General features: G+C 44.7%; 1 protein-coding gene across 1 annotated transcript in view; it reads right to left on the bottom strand.

The window, feature by feature from the left end:
* Nucleotides 1-22871, bottom strand: part of NAALADL2 (N-acetylated alpha-linked acidic dipeptidase like 2) — an 855965-nt gene that overhangs the window by 299852 nt on the left and 533242 nt on the right. The gene's annotated exons all lie outside the window — the stretch shown is intronic.

The following is a 22871-nucleotide window of genomic DNA, read 5'->3' as shown; positions in this document are numbered from 1 at the left end:
ACGGCAGCACAGCGGTGGGCAAGCGTCAGCAGGCCGTGCTGAAACTACTCAGCTTAGGAGATAAGAGGCACACGGCCCACAAACTGCTGCAGGGTCTGACAGAGCAGACCGACCGCTGGCTTGCGCCGCTGAGCCTCCGACCGGGCATGGTCGTATGTGACAACGGCTGTAACCTGGTGGCAGCTCTGCAGCTCGGCAGCTTCACGCACGTGCCATGCCTGGCCCACGTCTTTAATTTGGTGGTTCAGTGCTTTCTGAAAAGCTACCCACGCTTGTCAGACCTGCTCGGAAAGGTGCGCCGACTCTGCGCACATTTCTGCAAGTCCCACACGGACGCTGCCACCCTGCGCACCCTGCAACATCGGTTTCATCTGCCAGTGCACCGACTGCTGTGCGACGTGCCCACACGGTGGAACTCTACGCTCCACATGTTGGCCAGGCTCTATGAGCAGCATAGAGCTATAGTGGAATACCAACTCCAACATGGGCAGCGCAGTGGGAGTCAGCCTCCTCAATTCTTTACAGAAGAGTGGGCCTGGTTGGCAGACATCTGCCAGGTCCTTGGAAACTTTGAGGAGTCTACCCAGATGGTGAGCGGCGATGCTGCAATCATTAGCGTCACCATTCCTCTGCTATGCCTCTTGAGAAGTTCCCTGCAAAGCATAAAGGCAGACGCTTTGCGCTCAGAAACAGAGCCGGGGGAAGACAGTATGTCGCTGGATAGTCAGAGCACCCTCCTGTCTATATTTCAGCGCGTTGAGGAGCAGGAAGAGGAGCATGAGGAGGATGAGGAGGAGGGGGAAGAGACAGCTTGACCCACTGCTGAGGGTACCCATGCTGCTTGCCTGTCATCCCTTCAGCGTATATGGCCTGAGGAGGAGGAGGAGGATCCTGAAAGTGATCTTCCTAGTGAGGACAGCCATGTGTTGCGTACAGGTACCCTGGCACACATGGCTGACTTCATGTTAGGATGCCTTTCTCGTTACCCTCGCATTACACGCATTCTGGCCACTACGGATTACTGGGTATACACACTGCTTGACCCACGGTATAAGGAGAACCTTTCCACTCTCATACCCGAAGAGGAAAGGGGTTCGAGAGTAATGCTATACCATAGGACCCTGGCAGACAAACTGATGGTAAAATTCCCATCCGACAGCGCTAGTGGCCGAAGGCGCAGTTCCGAGGGCCAGGTAGCAGGGGAGGCGCGGAGATCAGGCAGCATGTACAGCACAGGCAGGGGAACACTCTCTAAGGCCTTTGACAGCTTTCTGGCTCCCCAGCAAGACTGTGTCACCGCTCCCCAGTCAAGGCTGAGTCGGCGGGAGCACTGTAAAAGGATGGTGAGGGAGTATGTAGCCGATCGCACGACCGTCCTCCGTGACGCCTCTGCCCCCTACAACTACTGGGTGTCGAAGCTGTACACGTGGCCTGAACTCGCGCTGTATGCCCTGGAGGTGCTTGCTTGTCCTGCGGCTAGCGTCTTGTAAGAGAGGGTGTTTAGTGCGGCTGGGGGAATCATCACAGATAAGCGTACCCGCCTGTCAACCGACAGTGCCGACAGGCTTACACTCATCAAGATGAACAAAGCCTGGATTTCCCCAGACTTCTCTTCTCCACCAGCGGACAGCAGCGATACCTAAACAATACGTAGGCTGCACCCACGGATGGAAGCGTTGTTCTCTATCACCATCAAAAACGTGGACCTTTTAGCTTCATCAATCTGTGTATAATATTCATCCTCCTCCTCCTGCTCCTCCTCCTGAAACCTGACGTAATCACGCCGAACGGGCAATTTTTCTTAGGCCCACAAGGCTCAGTCATATAATTTTTGCAAACAATTTTTATACGTTTCAATGCTCATTAAAGCGTTGAAACTTGCACCTGAACCAATTTTTATTTTAACTGGGCTGCCTCCAGGCCTAGTTACAAATTAAGCCACATTAACCAAAGCGATTAATGGGTTTCACCTGCCCTCTTGGTTGGGCATGGGCAATTTTTCTGACGTACATTAGTACTGTTGGTACACCAATTTTTTGGGGCCCTCGCCTACAGTGTAATCCAATTAATTTTTCGCCCACCTGCATTAAAGCTGACGTTACATCAGCTGTGCTGGGCACTGCAATGGGATATATTTATGTACCGCCGGTGGCTTCCTGGCACCCACCCATGCTGTCGGTCCACACAGAGTTGTAACTGCATGTGTCCACTTCTAAAGAACCCCAGTCTGACTGGGGCATGCAGTGTGGGCCGAAGCCCACCTGCATTAAACATGACATTACCTCAGCTGTGCTGGGCCCTGCAATGGGATATATTTATGTACCGTCGGTGGGTTCCAGGGAGCCACCCATGCTGTCGGTCCACACGGAGTTGCAACTGCATGTGTCCACTTCTAAAGAACCCAGTCTGACTGGGGCATGCAGTGTGGGCCAAAGCCCACCTGCATTAAACATGACATTACCTCAGCTGTGATGGGCAATGCAATGGGATATATTTATGTACCGCCGGTGGGTTACAGGGAGCCACCCATGCTGTCGGTCCACACGAAGTTGTAACTGCATGTGTCCACTTCTAAAGAACCCCAGTCTGACTGGGGCATGCAGTGTGGGCCGAAGCCCACCTGCATTAAACATGACATTACCTCAGCTGTGATGGGCAATGCAGTGGGATATATTTATGTACCGCCGGTGGGTTCCAGGGAGCCACCCATGCTGTCGGTCCACATGGAGTTGTAACTGCATGTGTCCACTTCTAAAGAACCCCAGTCTGACTGGGGCATGCAGTGTGGGCCGAAGCCCACCTGCATTAAACATGACCTTACCTCAGCTGTGCTGGGCAATGCAATGGGATTTATTTATGTACCGCCTGTTGCTTCCTGGGACCCTCCCATGCTGTCGGTCCACACGGACTTCACAATAGGGAGTTGTACCTGCCTGTGTCTACTTATAAAGAACCCCAGTCTGACTGGGGCATGCAGTGTGGGCCGAAACCCACCTGCATTAAACATGACATTACCTCAGCTGTGATGCGCAATGCAATGGGATATATTTATGTACCGCCGGTGGCTTCCTGGCACCCACCCATGCTGTCGGTCCACAGGGACTTCACAATAGAGAGTTGTACCTGCCTGTGTCTATGAATTAAAAACCCCGGTCAGGTTGGGCCATGCAGTGTGGGCTGAAGCCCACCTGCATTTAACATGACATTACCTCAGCTGTGATGGGCACTGCAATGGGATACATTTATGTACCGCCGGTGGGTTCCAGGGAGCCACCCATGCTGTCGGTCCACACGGAGTTGTAACTGCATGTGTCCACTTCTAAAGAACCCCAGTCTGACTGGGGCATGAAGTGTGGGCCGAAGCCCACCTGCATTAAACATGACCTTACCTCAGCTGTGATGGGCAATGCAATGGGATATATTTATGTACCGCCGGTGGGTTCCTGGGAGCCACCCATGCCGTCGGTCCACACGGAGTTGTAACTGCATGTGTCCACTTCTAAAGAACCCCAGTCTGACTGGGGCATGCAGTGTGGGCCGAAGCCCACCTGCATTAAACATGACATTACCTCAGCTGTGATAGGCAATGCAATGGGATATATTTACGTACCGCCGGTGGGTTCCAGGGAGCCACCCATGCTGTCGGTCCACACGGAGTTGTAACTGCATGTGTCCACTTCTAAAGAACCCCAGTCTGACTGGGGCATGCAGTGTGGGCCGAAGCCCACCTGCATTAAACATGACCTTACCTCAGCTGTGCTGGGCAATGCAATGGGATTTATTTATGTACCGCCTGTCGCTTCCTGGGACCCTCCCATGCTGTCGGTCCACACGGACTTCACAATAGGGAGTTGTACCTGCCTGTGTCTACTTATAAAGAACCCCAGTCTGACTAGGGCATGCAGTGTGGGCCGAAACCCACCTGCATTAAACATGACATTACCTCAGCTGTGATGCGCAATGCAATGGGATATATTTATGTACCGCCGGTGGCTTCCTGGCACCCACCCATGCTGTCGGTCCACAGGGACTTCACAATAGAGAGCTGTACCTGCCTGTGTCTATGAATTAAAAACCCCGGTCAGGTTGGGGCATGCAGTGTGGGCCGAAGCCCACCTGCATTTAACATGACATTACCTCAGCTGTGATGGGCACTGCAATGGGATACATTTATGTACAGCCGGTGGGTTCCAGGGAGCCACCCATGCTGTGGGTGCACACGGAATTCCCATTGCGGAGTTGTACCTGCCTGTGACTATTTATAAAAAACCGCGGTCTGACTGGGGCATGCAGACACCTTGACAGAATGAATAGTGTGTGGCACATAGGTTCCCCATTGCTATGCCCACGTGTGCAGCTCCTGATGGCGGTGGCACAGGATTATATTTCTCATTGCTTCTGTACAGCATTGTGGGCTATCGCCCCGCCCCTTTTAAAGAGGGTCACTGCCTAGCCATGCCAACCCTCTGCAGTGTGTGCCTGCGGTTCCTCCTCATGGCAGACGCACTTATAAATAGACATGAGGGTGGTGTGGCATGAGTGCAGCTGAAGGCTGCGCAGGGACACTTTGGTGTGCGCTGTGGACACTGGGTCGTGCGGGGGGGGGGGGGGGGTTGGGCAGCATGTAACCCAGGAGAAGTGGCAGCGGAGTGTCATGCAGGCAGTGATTGTGCTTTGTTGGAGGTAGTGTGGTGCTTAGCTAAGGTATGCATTGCTAATGAGGGCTTTTCAGAAGTAAAAATTGTTGGGGGGGGGGGCCCGTTCTTGCCGCTATTGTGGCTTAATAGTGGGACCTGGGAACTAGAGATGCAGCCCAACATGTAGCCCCTCGCCTGCCCTATCCGTTGCTGTGTCGTTCCCATCACTTTCTTGAATTGCCCAGATTTTCACAAATGGAAACCTTAGCTAGCATCGGCAATATACAAAAATGCTCGGGTCGCCCATTGACTTCAATAGGGTTCGTTACTCGAAACGAACCCTCGAGCATCGCGAAAATTTTGTCCCGAGTAATGAGCACCCGAGCATTTTGGTGCTCGCTCATCTCTACTCAGGATGCTAAATATAATTAGGATGAGAGTCTCTTCTTTGATAAGGTCACCCTGACTTTTACCAAAGATAATTTGGTACACGCAAGACAAAAATATAGAAAAATATATTGACAATAAGGCAAATAATGTGCAACATGCAATATGTTCAGTATTAAAGGGACTAAAGAGCTTGCCCAAGGACTGCTCCTGCTATATACCAGGCACAGTGTCGCACATGGTGTAACAGCAGTGCCTAGTATTGCAGCTTAATCCTTTGAAGGGGATTAAGCTTCCATAAGGCCGTGACCAATGAATGTGACATCATGAGCCAGGGAAGAGGCCTCTTCAAACAGCTGATCAGTGGGGGTGCTGGGAATTGGACCAATTCTAAGGATCAATTTAAGACTTCCAGAAAAAAAAAAAATTTACACCAGCAAATTCTTACCTGTAAAAGTTATGTCTACAAAAACCCTAAGGCCTCAGTCACATGAGCGGTTTTTTAGCGCATGAATAGGCGTGCAAAAAAAAATTGCACGACACATGTAAAAAACACGTGACCGTAAATAGTGCAGCCCCATTGCGGCTATAGCAGGGGATTTCTTGGATGTGAAACTAGATGCTGTCACATTCAGGGGTTTTATCTTGTTGTCAATGGGGCCAGCGGCAGCAGCACAGAGCCCATTAAAAACATAGGGAAAAGATTGTGCCTCTCTACTACTGCTGTGACAGCAGTGGAAGGGGATTCCTTCATCCCTGCGAGAAGTCCCCTTATCACTGAACACTTTGACAGCAGTGTGTTCAATGGTGAAAGGACTCCCTATGGCGAGCATTTTTGGGAAGGGGGTGGGGAGGGCTTGAAATAAAATTCGTACCCCAAAAATAAGCCCTAGCTGCAGAAAAAAAATACATCACCTAGAAGTGCTGTCTGGCAGTGGCGTGTCTTCTCCCTATCCTTCTTCATTTCTTCTGGCCAGGGATTGAAATATCTCCGCCTCCTGGAAGTGCTGCCTCTGATTGGCTAAGCACTGCGACCAATCACAGCCATTCATTGAAGGAGGAGAAGACGAGCTGGAGCCGGACAGCGATTCTAAGTGATGTATTTTTTTAGTTTTATTTTTTCCTGCAGCTAGGGCTTATTTAAGGGCTTTGACAGTAGGATTTCCTACTGTCAAAGTTGCATCTCATCGATTGCTTTGCTTTTTTAAATGCTGTCCTATCTTTTTCTGGTGCGATTATTTAGCGCTTGTAAAAATCAGATATGTGAACACTTTCATTGGAAAGCATTAATTCTAACAGAGCTATTCATGCGCTAAAAAAATGCTTGTCTGATAGAGCTCTATTACTACAAAGCAGAGAAGAGCGAGTATACTCGCTAAGGCACATTACTCGAGCGAGTAGTGCCTTAGCCGAGCATCTCCCCGCGGGGGGCGGGGAGTGGTGAGGGAGAGCGGGGAGGAACGAAGGGGAGATCTCTCTCTCCCTCTCTCCCCCCTGCTCCCCGCCGCGAATCTTTAGAGACGAGCGGGGAGATACTCGGCTAAGGCACTACTCACTCGAGTAATATGCCTTAGTGAGTATACACCAAAATGCTTGTGTGCTCGTTACTCGAGTCGAGCTTTTCGTAATGCTCGAGAGCGCGTTTCGAGTGACAAACCCCATTGAAGTCAATGGGAGACTCAAGCATTTTTCAAGGTGACCCATGCTCCGCATAGGCGAGGGTGTGTACTGAAAACATCAGAAAGTGATGGAAACACCACAGAAATGGATAGGGAACAGCAGGGGCAGCATGCAGGTCACACTATTAAGCCAAATTGTGGGCAAGAGCCTGGTGGTCACCCCCCTAACAATTTTGCTGGGCCAGACCATAATCAGCAAGGCACGCGCGCTGGCACATCTTAGCTAAGCACCACACTAGCTGCAACCAAGGCCAATCACCGCCTGCAGGTGACACCACTGCCTGTGTTACATCCTGCAATTGCTGTCCAATCCCCCGCACGTGCCTGCATCCCCAGCGTACTAAACATTTTTTCCCAGCGCAGTGTCCAGCTGTCCCCATCCCAGACGAGGTAAGGCGTACCCCTTCGCCTACTCAGTAGTTCACAGCGTACTGATTTTTTTTTCCCAGCACAGCATCAGGCTGTCCCCATCCCAGACGGGGTAAGGTGCACCCCTTCGCCTAGTCAGTAGGCCACAGCGTACTGAAATTTTGCACAGCGCAGTGTTCAACTGTCCTCATGCCACACGATCGCTTGATAGCCACATCACCCTCATGTCTATTTATAAGTGTGTATTGGATGAGGAGGAGCAGGAGACACACACTGCAGAGGGTTGGCAGGGCCTGGCAGCAACACTCTTTGAAATTGTGGGCGATAGCCCACAATGCTGATGAGAATTGCTGATAAATTAACGTATAATCATGATTTCAATCCCATGCCATCTCCATCACAAAATTTCATGAACCACAAACGTGGGCATAAAGGGGACTCAGATGCCAGTATTTCTACACATCTCCACAGTTCAACAACCCATTCTAAAACAAAAGTTTTTTTACCCAGTGTGCAGGTGAACCCCTGGAAGATTTGTTTACCAAGAGTATGGGTGAACCCTTAAATGATTTGTTTATTAAGAGTGTAGACGAACCCCTGAAAGATTTGTTTACCAAGAGTGCAAGTGAAACCCCCTGAAGATTTGTTTACCAAGAATATCAGCGAACCGGTGAAAGATTTGTGTACCAAGAGTATAGGCAAACCAGTGAAAGATTTGTGTACCAAGAGTATAGGCGAAGCCCTGAAACATTTGATTACCATAAGTATAGGGGAACCCTTGAAACATTTGTGTACCAAGAGTATAGGTGAACCCCTTAAACATTTGTTGACCAAGACTATAGGTGAACCCCTGAAACATTTGTTGCCCAAGAGTATAGGCGAACCCCTGAAAAATTTGTTTACCAAGACTTTAGACGAAGCCCTGAAACATTTGTTTACCGAGAGTATAGGCGAAACCCTGAAACATTTGTGTACCAAGAGTATAGGCGAACCCCTGAAAAATTGTGTACCAAGAGAACAGGCGAACCCTTGAAACATTTGTGTACCAAGAGTACAGGCGAAGCCCTGAAACATTTGATTACCATAAGTATAGGGGAACCCCGGAAACATTTGTGAATCAAGAGAATAGGCAAACCCCTGAAACATTTGTTGACCAAGAGTATAGGCGAACCCCTGAAACATTTGTGTATCAAGACTATAGGTGAACCCCTGAAACATTTGTTGCCCAAGGCTATAGGCGAACAACTGAAACATTTGTTACCAAGAGTATAGGCGAACCCCTGAAAGATTTTTGTACCAAGACTATAGGTCTACCCCTGAAACATTTGTTTGCCCAGCATGCAGGTGAACCCCTGAAATGTTTTTTTAACAGAGCTCGTACTTGCTTAATGGGATCCAGGTGGCAGTCCACCGACAGGCAAGCTACCGCCTGTCTCAGCCCCTGACTCTCCCCTAAGGGGCTTTTTAACCATTGCCCCAGGGATAGACAGCATGTACTATGAAGAAATTAGAGTGGCCAAACCAGGACAATTCATTCTGTCTCGGTGTCAGATAGCTGGGAGACTGCGCTGCGATACATTTGTGGACTCTGTGGGCATATGAAGCTGGAAGCAGGATGTTTGATGAACTCTAGTGGTGAACCTCTTCAAAATTGGGGGCGAGAACCTGGAGGCAGCCCTCAGAAAACATTGTTCTGACATAGCCTGGAGGCAGCTCTCTGAAAAAATTAGTTTTTACAGAACCTTTTTTGGCCTCTGAAGAGTTGGTTTTTCAGCGTGCTGACATGCTGGTTTTGGAGGAGGAGGAGGAGGAAGGTCAGAGAAGGATAGACCAAGCTACTTCTACCCTTTTTTGGGGTGATAGAGGATGCATGGTTCTCCAGTTCCAGCTTAAAGATACTTTATGTTATGCTGCTTTCCACCAGTGGAGAAGAGAAGTCTGGGGAAATCCAGGCTTTGTTCATCTTAATAAGTGTAAGCCTGTCGGTGCTGTCAGTTGACAGGCAGGTATGCTTATCTGTGATAATCCCCCCAGCAGCACTAAACACCCTCTCTGATAACACGCTAGGGGCAGGGCAGGCCAGCACCTCCAAGGCGTACAGCGCAAGTTTTTGCCACTTGTCCAGCTTTGACATCCAATAGTTGTATGGAGCAGAGGGATCACGGAGGATGTTGGTACAATCAGCTATGTACTCCCTCACTATCTTTTTACAATGTTCTCTCCTACTCAGCCTAGACTGGGGAGTCGTGACACAGTCTGGCTTGGGTGACATAAAACTGGCAAAGGCCTTGGAGAGTGTTCCCCTGCCTGTGCTGGACATGCTGCCTGTTCCTCTCATCTCCCCTGCTAGTTGGCCCACTGAACTACGTCCTCTACCGCTAGCGTTGTCAGATGGGAACTTTAGTATCAGCTTTTCCACCCGGGCCTTGTGGTATTGCATCAGTCTCGTACTCCTTTCCTCTTCAGGCATGAGAGTGGAAAGTTTCTCCTTATACCGTGGGTCAAGAAGGGTGAACACCCAGTAATGTGTGTTGGCTAGAATGTGTCTAACGCGAGGGTCACGGGAAAGGCAGCTTAACATGAAGTCAGCCATGTGTGCCACAGTCCCAATACGCAACACATCACTGTCCTCACTAGGAGGATGACTCTCACTCTCCTCCTCCTCCTCTTCAGCCCATACATGCTGAACAGATGTGAAGGAAGTAGCATGGCTACCCTCTGCAGTGTGGGCAGCAGTCTCTTTCCCCTCCTCCTCCTCCTCCTCCTCCTCCAATATGCACTGAGAAACAGAGGTGAGGGTGGTCTGGCTATCAAGCGACATATTGTCATCCCCATCTCCTGTTCTGTCCGCAAAGCGTCAGGCTTAATGCTTAGCAGCGACCTACTCAGCAGGCAAAGCAGCAGGATGGTTACGCTGATAATGGCCGCATCGCCGCTCACCATTTCTGTTGACTCCTCAAAGTTTCTTAACACCTGACAGATGTCAGACAGCCATACCCACTCCTCTGTGAAGAACTGCGGAGGCTGACTACCACTCTGACGGCCATGTTGCAGCTGGTATTTAACAATGGCTCTATGCTGCTCGTAAACCCTGGCCTACATGTGCAAAGTTGAATTCCAGCATGTGGGTACGTCGCACAACAGTCGGTGCATCTGTGGTGGACTTTCTGAAATGTGTGCACACGCGACACACCTTGCTGAGCAGTTCAGACAATTTGGGGTAGTTTTTAAGAAAGCGCTGAACCGCCAGATTAAACTCGTGGGCCAGGCATGGCAGGTGTGTTAGTCTGCCAAGCTGCAGAACCATCACCAGGTTACACCAATTGTCACACACGACCATGCCTGGTTGGAGGTTCAGCGGCGAAAGCCACAGATCTGTCTGCTACACAAGGGTATATAGCGTACGCTTTTAGCCCAAAATATACACTGTAAACAGTGTATAGTCTTGTTAGATAGTGTGGATTGACAGGATGCACCCAGGGGTTAATTTGGCATATGCTTTAAGCCCCAAATCTACACTGTAAACAGCGTATAGTCTTGCCAGATAGTGTAGATTGACAGCGGTATATTGCGTATACTTTAAGCCCACAAAAAAAACTGTAAACTGCGTACAGTCAAGTTAGATAGTATGCAGCAACAGGACATACACAGGGGTATAGCATACGCTTTAAGCCCCGCAAAAAATAAAAAATGAGTGTTTTGTTACTTCCTATCTACTCTGTGTACACCAGTAGCAGTATACTGCATAAAACTGGTAACACTATGCAGTATACAGCTTGTGAATGGTTGGTACGCACTACTGCTCCCAGTAGTGTTGGGTTCTTGTAAAATAGATCCCGGCCTAAATGCAACCTTTAACCTATACTATCACTCTCCCTGATTAGCAGCAGCTCTGTCCCTCAGCTAATCCAGCCTGCATGTGAGGCGAGCATCAGGTGACCTGAGTTTTTATGCTCGTAGGTCACCTGATCTGGCCATCCAGTCACTGTTATAGAACGTGCACAGGGTTGGCACATCATAGTAGGAGGTGCCAAAGCCTTCCTTGCATGTTTATTTGCTAAAAAATGGTGCTTAACAAGTGGGGATGAGCGAGCATGCTCGAACAAGCATTAAGCTTGGACGAGCATGCTCGCTCATCTCTAGTTATAATCACAAAGGGAAATCACAAGTCTCCAGCTGCTGAGATGTCCTTATTAGCAAAAAAGGGGGAGAAAATTGTAAAAATGAAATACATTAGCTGCAACCTATATGTTTCTGGGTCTTGAAACAAGCCATAACACAGGGTATTCCTCAGTATTCATTCCCTGAATTACCAAACTTATAAGATAACATAAGAAATCTGAAACAATCATAACTTACCTTGATATACCGTATCATTGAAACTGAAACCAGCAACAATTGGGCCTTATTCCCTCGAGCGTATATTGGTCGCCGTTTTCACAGCCGGCTGATATACACTTTGATGTGAGCTGTAAAAACTCAGGAACTGGTGCACAAATCTAACATTTGTGCGCCCGTTCAGACGGCAAGGGCCCCAGTGCATATACGCCGAGGCGGCCATGCCGTTGAGCCTTCCCCTTCACTCCCCCTCACCGGCTCACCTCTTCTCTCCTCCCCATCTTCTGATTGCAATGGGAGCAGGCGGGAAAGTAGCAGAGCAAGACTATCTCTTGGGCCCAAAGTAAAAACACCCGATGCTATATTGGCCGGCCCGGGTGCTTTTACGTCGCGGGAATATGGCCATGTGATCTGATGCATTGGAATCCAATGCATCAGATTACAGCGTATATCGGCCGACCATGAAAGCGGCAGGCCGATATATGCTCATGGGAAAGAGCCCTTACACTGTGACACAATCACCACTGGTTCTTTGCTAGGCTGAGGAAGGGCTTATACCCAAAATATTCTATTTATTTGTCAATGTCTGCTTTTTGGAGCATCATGCACAAATTGTACAACCGATTGACATGAAATTTTGCACACATTATAATCTCGACCCGGAGAAGGATAAAGGTTAAATTCTGAAATTTTGTTGTCTCAGCAGCCTTATTCGCATATTTTTTCCTTACCTTGACTCGTAATGCAACAACTTCCAAATTTGCTTTCACCAATGGATTCTACAGACTCAATTTAGTATTCCTGCTTATTTCCAACAAGTAATTCCCACTAGAAGAGTCATACTGAGTGATGAAAATTTGTTTTTCAGGACTGCTTTTAGCCCTAGTCTAACCCTGGTGGAGGCTACCAATCATTTACCAATTTTGTCTTTCCTAGTTCTGCCTTGGATGTCCGTGTGGATAACCGTTTGCAAAAATGATATGTCCCCAGACAGGAATACATGAAGCAAATTTATGAACACTGGCCCTCATTTATCAAAACTGTCTAACAGTAAATCAACAAACAGTAAAAAACTGTTTTTGGCGCCCATAGCAACCAATCACAGGGCAGCTTTCACTTTACTTCAGCGCTAAGAGGATTAAACACTGTTGCCCATATCAACCAATCACAGCGCAGCTTACGTTTTACCTCAGCACTAAGAGGATTCAATACTGTTGACCATAGCAACCAATCACAGAGCAGCTTTCATTTTATCTCAGCATTGTGGATTGAAAACTGTTCCCCGTAGCAACTAATCACAGCACAACTTTTATTTTAGCTCAGCAGTATAATATATAGCAACCAATGAAAGTGCAGCTTTCATTTTACCTCACCAGAATACCAAATGAAAGCTGAGCTATGATTAGTTTCTGTTGGCAACAAAAAATGCCAAATTTTGCTCAAATTGGACCAGAACTGGGGATTTGTATAAAACACAAACAAATAGATTCTGTGTTTTAGATATAAGATGCCAAGCAAGCGAAGGACTTGTTCGAAGGACAACAGTTGCACTTAAAGTAGAAGCCACTCGAGCAGCTGCAGCGCCGGAACAAACTAACGCCTGACTCGAGAATCAAAACACTTGAAAAGCCACCACGCGACTAGCTGAGATGCCGAAGCAAACTAATGGCTGACTCGAGAATCAAAACACTTGAAAAGCCACCACGCGACTAGCTGAGATGCCGAAGCAAACTGATGGCTGACTCGAGAATCAACGCAATGAACATTGAATTTGTCTATTTTAAGTTAATGCATTATTAGCATAGGTGTCCTTCAATGTATTTATGCATGTGTTCTGACATAATCTTTTCTTACTTAAAATGTTACGTTATGTATTGCACGCATTCTGTATCGGGTACTCGGGCTAGTATTGTATATGCTATACTAAGGAGAACACTCTCACCTTTAGGGCAAAAATACATGGGCGTATGCACAACTATGCTTGCCGCTGTGTAGCATGGTTGCACATGAATGGGTTGTTTTTTTTTCTCTCGCATTATTCAAACTCTGCGCTATAGTGCACAACTTTGAATAAAACAGTGGGAAGATCGGTCCTGCACTATCTTTCCCACATATAGTTAATGCGACGTGTGGGAAAGATAGGCAACTCATATCTTTGATCACCTATACTATTAACAGGCGAGAATACCACTAATGAAAACAAAACCATCATGCGGCTGTGATTATAACAGGACTAAATCACACCCATGTGAAGAAGCCCTAATGAGTATATACTGAGGAGAATCTAACTCCCCTCTATGTGTATATACCTAGGAGAATCTAACTTCCCTCTATGTGTATATACTGAGGAGAATCTACCTCTCCTCTATGTGTATATACTGAGGAGAATCTATCTCAGCACTGTGTATATACTGAGGAGAATCTAATTCACCTTCTGTATATACTGAGAATCCGGCTTACATCTCTGTTTATATACTGAGGAGATTCTAACTCACGTCTCTGTGTATATACAGAGGAGAATCCAACTCACCTCCTGTATACACTGAAGAAAATATAACTCACCTCTATGTGTATATACTGAGGAGACTCTACCTCCCCTCTATGTGTATATACTGGGGAGAATCTTCCTCACCTTCTGTATATACTGAGAATCCGGCTTACATCTCTGTTTATATACTGAGGAGACTCTACCTCACCTCTCTGTGTAAATACTGAGGAGAATCTAACTCACCTCCTGTATATACTGAGGAGAATCTGCCTCATCTCTATTTGCATATGCTCATGAGTATCTACCTCACCTATAGTGCAAAAACACACGGCGCATGCGCAACTATGCTCGCCGCTACAGAGCATAGTTATGAGTGAACCAGATTTTTGGGGGTTTTATTGGGCCATCCAAACTCAATGCCATAGCGCGCAAGTTTGAATAACACAGCATGAAGATAGGTCTTGCCCTATCTTAATACTATATTCGAAAAAGATGGGGCAAGTCCTATATTTTCTCCCCCGCACTATTAATGTGCGACAATGCCGCTAATGAAAACAAAACCATTGAAATGAATGGTTTTGTCCTGTTATACGTCCGTGATTATCATGAGCACATAACGGGACTAAAACACACCTATGGGAAGAAGCTCTTATGTTTTTATACTGAGGAGAATCTACCTCACATCTATATATATATATATATATATATATATATATGTGTATATATATATATATATATAATGTATATATAAATGCAAAAGCCCTCACTGATTTTTTTACTCACTGAATGACTCATCTCTAAGGGCTTCTTCACATTAACTTGGGCTAAGCCGGGTATGTCAGCTAGTACTTACATATAGTAATCATTAACATGATTGGCGTAGAGTGATAACTTAGTTTATAGCACTGAAGTACATTATATTTATCATAATGCATTAAATGTCAATTTAACAATTGCTCCATCTCTTCATAAATGGTATATAGTTCTACCAAACCATTGTATAGCATGAAAGGTAATTAGGTCACTCACAACAAAATAATAACCTGACATTATATGCACACAATAGGTAGGTATTCCTGATGTAGGCTATCAATGTGGATTTGTTAGGTTGATTCGGTGGCTACATTGCTACTATCCTACAAGCTTTCCACTCTGCCTCATAAAATGATAGATAGGATTTTTTACTAGAACATAATTAAACTATTGGAGACAATGCTAAATGTGAACTTGTAAAACAAGATTTTTTTTTACAAAATGGTAAAACATTAAGTTTTACAATGTATTCTAACCTCCTGTGGCACTAAATGGGTTTTATTGCAGAAGCTTCCAGGTAGATATTCATGACTGTGAAATCACAATGCATGTATATTCAGATTCTTGGAACTTAACTGATGTGCAATATTTCTTACAGGGGAGAAAAAAAACCTACTATTAATACATATTATATTTGGAGTCATTGAGTTTGGGTATAGAACAAATAAAATGCTTACTGTATATATGAATTATATGCTAACACATGGGCAATTATTTTCATTTGCAATATGAAAAGTACAGACAGAACCTTATTGGTTAAGTGGGGCCCTAACCTTTAAAAAAAAAACTAAAACAGATTGTCCTGTTGTAAACTGCTGATGACCTGTCCTTCAATGAGGTCATCAATAGTAGATCGGTGGGAGCATGTTGCTAGAGACCCTCCCCGATTAGCTGTTCCCCAGGCCAATGCCTTTGTGCACTAAGCTTGTATATTCCTGAAGCAGATAGCTCCGCTCCCACTGCAATGGCCTGGGTTGGTATTAACCCCTTAATAACATGGTCTATTTTGGGCTTAAGGACGCAACGGTTTTTGGCGGATTTTCTTCTCCATTTTTCAAGTCATAACTTGTTTATTTTTCCGTCAACGCGGCCGTATAAGGGCTTGTTTTGCATGGCGAACTGTAGTTTTTATCGTTGCCATTTTTTGGTATATTGACTATATTGTAAAACTTTCATTATTTTTTTTTATGATAAAAGAAAACGCATCAATTCTGCCATAGATTTTATTTTTACAGCGTTAATCATGCAGCATAAATGACACAATCCTTTCTTTCTGCGGGTCGGTACGGTTACAACAATACCAAAATTCTTAGATTTTTTAAAGGTTTTTCCACTTTTTTGCAATAAAAACTAGAGATGAGTGAGCCTACTCGGCCACGCCCCTTTTTCGCCCGAATACCGCGATTTTCGAGTACTTCCGTACTCGGGCGAAAAGATTCGGGGGGCGCCGTGGGTGAGTGGGGGTTTGCAGCGGGGAGTGGGGGGAGAGGAAGAGAGAGAAGGCTCTCCCCTGTTCCCCGCTGCTACCCCCCGCGCAGCCACGCCTCCCCCCGCCCCCGGCACCCCCCGAATCTTTTCACCCAAGGACTGAAGTACTCAAAAATCACGGTGCTCGATCGAGTAATTACTCGAAACGAGTAGGTTCGCTCATCTCTAATAAAAACCCTTTTTTTGGAAATCTTTTTTTTTTCTAAATCGCTACATTCAAAGTCCCATAACGATTAAATTTTTTTATGTACGGAGTTCTATGAGGGCTTATTTTTTGCGAGACGCGCTGTAGTTTTTATTGGTACCATTTTGGGGTACATGCGGCTTTTTTGATCACTTTTTGCCTCAGTTTTTTAGCGTTTTTTTAACGCTTTTTTTCTGTGCACAGTCAAATGCATGTGCAACTTATTGTACGCGTTATGGATGCGACAATACCAAATATGTAGGGTTTTAATTTTTTTTTACCTTTTTTTATGCTAATATGAGAAAAAGCATAAAAAAGGTTTTTTTTTCCTTTTTTAAAAATGTTTTCTTTTTTATTCATTTTTTTAAATCTTTTTTTTACACAATGTGAGTCCCTCTGAGGGACTTGCAGCACAGCACTCATGATCGCTGTGATAAGGCATGGCAGGGCTACATAGATCGCAGCAGGGGTTAATGGCGGAGGGGCGCATCTCCGATGCACCCCTGCTGTTACAGCGGCAGGCTGGCTGTGACTGACAGCCGGCTCCCGATGCGGGATAGCGCGAGATCATAAGTGATCTCGCGCTGTCCCCAGGACGTACGTTTACGCCTTGTTGCGGGAAGTACCCTGCTGCCAGGACGTAAACTTACACCCTGGAGCGTTAAAGCGTTAAAGGGGTATTACCACTTAAGGAATCCTATTTTGATGTGTTTAAAATTGCAAAACAATGCACTCACCCATAAGATGTTTATTTCCAAAATGCTCCTTTCTCTAGCTATTGAAACTATTGATACCTCTGTGCTCTGGTTGTTTACTGCTCATTACCAATGAAGCAGACCACTAGAGATGAGCGAGCACGATCGGATAAGGCAGTTACTCGAGCGAGCATTTCTCTTCTCGAGTAACTGCATTCTCGTCCGAGCAGGCTCGGGGGGGGTGGGGGGTGGTGAGGGGTAGCGGGGGGGGGGGGGGAGGGAGATCTGCTCGAGTAACTGCTCTATCCGAGCATGCTCGCTCATCTCTACAGACCACCTCTTCTATGGAAAGAAATAGCAGAGCACAATGATAGCTGGTGGCTGGGCTGAAGGCTAGTTGTCATGCACTCGTGCAATTCCCATCATCAGATATAGATAAAAGAAGTGCATAAGCAGTAGCCTTCTTTGCTATTTCTTTCCAGAAGTAGTCTGTTTTTCTGGCAACAAGCTTTTACAAACCAGAGGGCAGAGGAATCAATTCCTGGAGAATGGAGCATTTTGGAAATAAACATCTTATGAGTGGGTGCATTGTTTTGCAATTTTGAATGCACTATAATGGGATTCCTGAAATCACACAGGTGAGAGGAAAAACAAAAAGTATTATTCACTGGAAAAGAGCCAACGATGCAATACCTGATAGGGTGCAGAGCAGGCACAATTGCCGCTGAGAAGGCACAATCGCCATAAGGCTGGCACAATCGCCGTAGGGTAGGCACAATCGCCATAGACCCTAATGAACTGCAACAAGCCAGACTATAAACTGGAGGAGCTAATTGTCCAGTGCAGACTAATATACAGCCACCCACTCAAGCCAGCCCAGATTGGGGAGGAGTGACTGCAGACAAGCCCAGTCTGCAATGTGAACAATACCATAGAAGCATTGCATTGTTGTTTTTTATTCCAGCGAATAACAATGATATTCCAAACATTAAAATGCCCCTTTCAGATCCCATTAAAGGTGTTGCACCACAGCTACAAGTTATCCCCTATCCACCGGATAACTTGCTGATTGGTGGGGGTCTCACTGGTGAGACCCATACCTATCCCAAGAATGGGAATCCTGTCCCCCACTCTGCCCATTACTGCAGGAGTTGCTTCAGCCTTGCAGTGATGTTACGCTGAATGGAGCACTGGTCAAACACGTCAAACACCATTGAAAGTGAATAGAGCACTAGTATACTTGTGTGACCAGTGCTCTATTTAGTCTGCTTCTCAATGCAAGGGGGTGCCGTAACCCTGCAGTGAGGGGGACAGTGGATATGGGACCCCTGTTCTCGAGATTGGCTGAGGGCTTAACAGTAAGACCCCCACCAATCAGCAAATTATCCTGGGCATAGGAGATAACTTGCAATTATGGTACAACTCCTGTAATGAATTAAAAAATTTCCTGTGTGACCAAAATGTACCCCTAACAATGTTTCGTTATTATGCCTTGATGGCTACACCTAGATGTTTATGTGATTCAATAAAATTCTGGAATAATTACATGGATAATGCGAGTGATGGGGATTTTTCCAAAGTATACTAAGACTGGAATAAGTCCTCGATGGGCACTTCACTTTATATTGGGGAGTGCAGGACACCTATTACATTGTTACAGATCTCCCTAAAATTTACCAAACTGCAATTTATTTAGTAAAAAGAAAAGTCTAATGATGCCCTATATTAATGAGGTCACCATTTTACTAGTTCTGTATAATTTTGCACTTCAGTTTAAACCAGATTCACACTATGTACACTTAAATATAAAATAATTTATATCAATACACTGTTACATACATGGTAGAAACATATCATCAGCTTGCAACTTTTTTGTTTCAGGTCTTTCAATTTGGTATATATGTTTATGTCCTTTTAGAGGACTCCCACGATTGCATATTTGTCAACCCAAATGACTTCTAATCTGGGCAAGGGGAGAGCAAAATATAACATAATTATTAAACGATTGCAGCACTACAAGTACTGAATTGCAATTTCCATTTCTTACTGTTAGAATTCAGTAGAGTTTGATATTTTAAGTAAAATCCTATTTGTTTTTCACTTCAGCTGAAAAGAATGCTGTGTGTGAAATATGATAATATGTCAAAAAAGTACAGAAATCAAAGATGCTAATTACCTGATTAACTCAGGACTGAAGAAACACACACACAAATAGCTAGTTTATGGTTTTAGCAAGACCTATAACTATCCCTTAATGACCATTCAATTTCCGCAACAGCAAAAGGGTCTCATGTGAACATCTTTTGAGGGTAAGAGAAAGATTTATCAAAGCTTGTGAAATGATCAAAGAAATGGAGTTCACATTAATATTTATCAAAGAAATGCTGGGAGCCGCATGTAAGATCTGGAAGAAGAGCACATCATGCTGTTAATAAAGACATAGTTGAAATACCTGGAGGTGAACTATGGGTAGATATCTGAGTTATAGTTTTTTACAAAACTAATAAAATCATCCCTAAAATGTAACTGAGCATCTATTTCTCATTAAAAGCAAACCATCCACCATAAAAGATATTTTCAGGCAAATTAAACAAGATTCCCTAGAAGGCCTTGTGAAATGAGTACATGTTACACATGCCACATACATATCTCTCTCTGTAATATATACATTTATATACATTATATATATTTATATAATCTCTATGTATAGGTATATACATAGCAGGACTGAAGCCTGAGAATGTGTTGGGGTCCCATGACCTTGCTGGAGTGCCATTCTGTATGTACATGTCCCTCTTTCCAATTTACAGTTTGAGGAGTGAGCATCATTTCACTTTATCAGTCATCAGTAGTATTTTTCCTAGAATGTTGCTTTATGGGCTCCTTCACACAAGCGAATGCATTTTAACGATTGCCCGTGTGTGCCATTAAATCGCGTAAATCAAAAAATGACACAATCAGGTCCCAAGCTTAACCCCTTAGTGACCAAGCCTGTTTACGCCTTAATGACCAGGCCAAATTTTGCAAATCTGACACGTGTCACTTTAGCATGGAAAAAGACCAGAAAGGTTTTGCATATCCAAGCGATTCTGACATTGTTTTTTCGCCACATATTGTACTTCATTTAGGTGGAAAAAAAAGACCGATAGAATTTGTGTTTATTTATTAAAAGCGCCAAAATTGGGAAAATTTTGAAAAAATCGTCATTTTTTCACATTTCCAACTGCAATATCTCAAATATGTGCAAACATAATATAGAAATTTTTGCTAAGATTTATATTTCCATCCGTTTACTTTATTTTGGGCGCACATTGGAAAAACTTTCGTTTTTTTTTTAACCATTTAGGAGACGTACAAATGTAACATTACTTTTCAGCATTTTGAGGAACACTTTGTTTTCCTACACCAATCCAAGATTGGAAAGGCTCATAGGAGTCAAAATGATAGATACCCCCACAAGTGACCCCATTTTAAAAACTACACCCTTTAACGTATTCACTGAGGGGTGTCATGAGTATTTTAACCCCACAGTTTTTTTTCAGGAGTCAATGCAATTCAGAAGAGAAAAACAAAAATTTCATATTTTTGCAAATATGTCATTTTAAAGACAGGACTTTTTTCTATAGTACACATGAAAATTAGGATTTGCACCCCAGAATGGATACCCCTGTTTGTCCCGTGCTCAGAAACATACCCATTGTGGCCCTAATCTTACGTTTGGATGCACAATGGGGCCCAAAATGAAAGGAGCAATCGGTGGCTTTCGGAACAGAAATTTTGCTTGAAGGAGATTTAGGCCCCATTGCCCATTTGTAGAGCCATTGAGTGACCAAAACTATGGAGAACGCCCACAAGTGACCCCATTTTGAAAAGTAGACCCCTTAACGAATTTATCTAGGGGTACGATGACTTTTTTGACTTCACAGTTTTTGAATGAATCTAAGCCAAGCCGAAGGAAAAAAATTACAATTTTCATTTTTTTGGTAATTCTGTCATTTTAAAAGCAGTTTTTTTGTACAGCACATATATGAATGAAGACTTGCACCCCAAAATAGATACCCCTGTTTCTCCCGTGCTCAGAAACATACCCATTGTGGCCCTAATCATATGTCTGGATGCACAATGGGGCCCAAAATGAAAGGAGCAACCGGTGGCTTTCGGAACAGAAATTTTGCTTGAAGGAGATTTAGTCCCCATTGCCCACTCGTAGAGCCCTTGAGTGACCAAAACGATGGAGAACGCCCACAAGTGACCCCATTTTGAAAAGTAGACCCCTTAACGAATTTATCTAGGGGTATGATGACTTTTTTGACTTCACAGTTTTTGAATGAATCTAAGCCAAGCCGAAGGAAAAAAATTACGATTTTCATTTTTTTGGTAATTCTGTCATTTTAAAAGCAGTTTTTTTGTACAGCACATATATGAATCAAGACTTGCACCCCAAAATAGATACCCCTGTTTCTCCCGTGCTCAGAAACATACCCATTGTGGCCCTAATCATATGTCTGGATGCACAATGGGGCCCAAAATGAAAGGAGCAACCGGTGGCTTTCGGAACAGAAATTTTGCTTGAAGGAGATTTAGTCCCCATTGCCCACTTGTAGAGCCCTTGAGTGACCAAAACGATGGAGAACGCCCACAAGTGACCCCATTTTGAAAAGTAGACCCCTTAACGAATTTATCTAGGGGTACGATGACTTTTTTGACTTCACAGTTTTTGAATGAATCTAAGCCAAGCCGAAGGAAAAAAATTACGATTTTCATTTTTTTGGTAATTCTGTCATTTTAAAAGCAGTTTTTTTGTACAGCACATATATGAATGAAGACTTGCACCCCAAAATGGATACCCCTGTTTGTCCTGTGCTCAGAAACATACCCATTGTGGCCCTAGTATTACGTCTATATGCACAATGGGGCCCAAAATGAATGGAGCAACCGGTGGCTTTCGGAACAGAAATTTTGCTTGAAGGAGATTTAGTCCCCATTGCCCACTTGTAGAGCCATTGAGTGACCAAAACGATGGAGAACCCCCACAAGTGACCCTATTTTGAAAAGTAGACCCCCTAACGAATTTATCTAGTGGTATGATGACTTTTTTGACTTCACAGTTTTTGAATGAATCTAAGCCAAGCAGAAGGAAAAAATTATGATTTTCATTTTTTTGGCAATTGTGTCAATTTAAAAACTGTTTTTTTTTTGGAAAGTGTACATAGGAATGAAGACTTTCACCCCAAAATGGATACCCCCATTTGTCCCGTGTTCAGAAACATACCCATTGTGGCCCTAATCTACTTAAAGGAAACATAGCTAGGCCTATAATGGAAGGAGCACCCGTTGGATTTCAGGGTACAACGGAATAAATTCCAGTCCCCATTGCCCACATGTAGAGCCATTGAGCGTCCAAAACTATAGAGAACCCCCACAAATGACCCCATTTTAAAAACTAGAACCCTTAACAAATTCATCTAGGGGTGTACTGCATATTTTGACCCCAAAGTATTTGAATGAATCTAAGCAAAGCAAAAGGAAAAAATTACGATTTTCATTTGTTTGGCAATTTTGTCAATTTAAAAACTGTTTTTTTTTTACAGTGTACATAGGAATGAAGACGTTCACCCCAAAATGGATACCCCCATTTGTCCCATGTTCAGAAACATACCCATTGTGGCCCTAATCTACTTACAGGACACATGGCTAGGCCCATAATGGAGGGAATGCCTGCTGGATTTCAGGGCAGAACTGAATAAATTCCAGGCCCCATTGCCCACTTATACGGAAAAAAATTTGACTTCC

This window comes from Eleutherodactylus coqui, chromosome 1 (assembly GCF_035609145.1).
Source record: "Eleutherodactylus coqui strain aEleCoq1 chromosome 1, aEleCoq1.hap1, whole genome shotgun sequence".
In the NCBI taxonomy this organism is placed as follows: Eukaryota; Metazoa; Chordata; class Amphibia; order Anura; family Eleutherodactylidae; genus Eleutherodactylus; species Eleutherodactylus coqui.
Note: the sequence above shows the minus strand (reverse complement) of the source record. Positions and strands in the feature narration are given on the sequence as shown.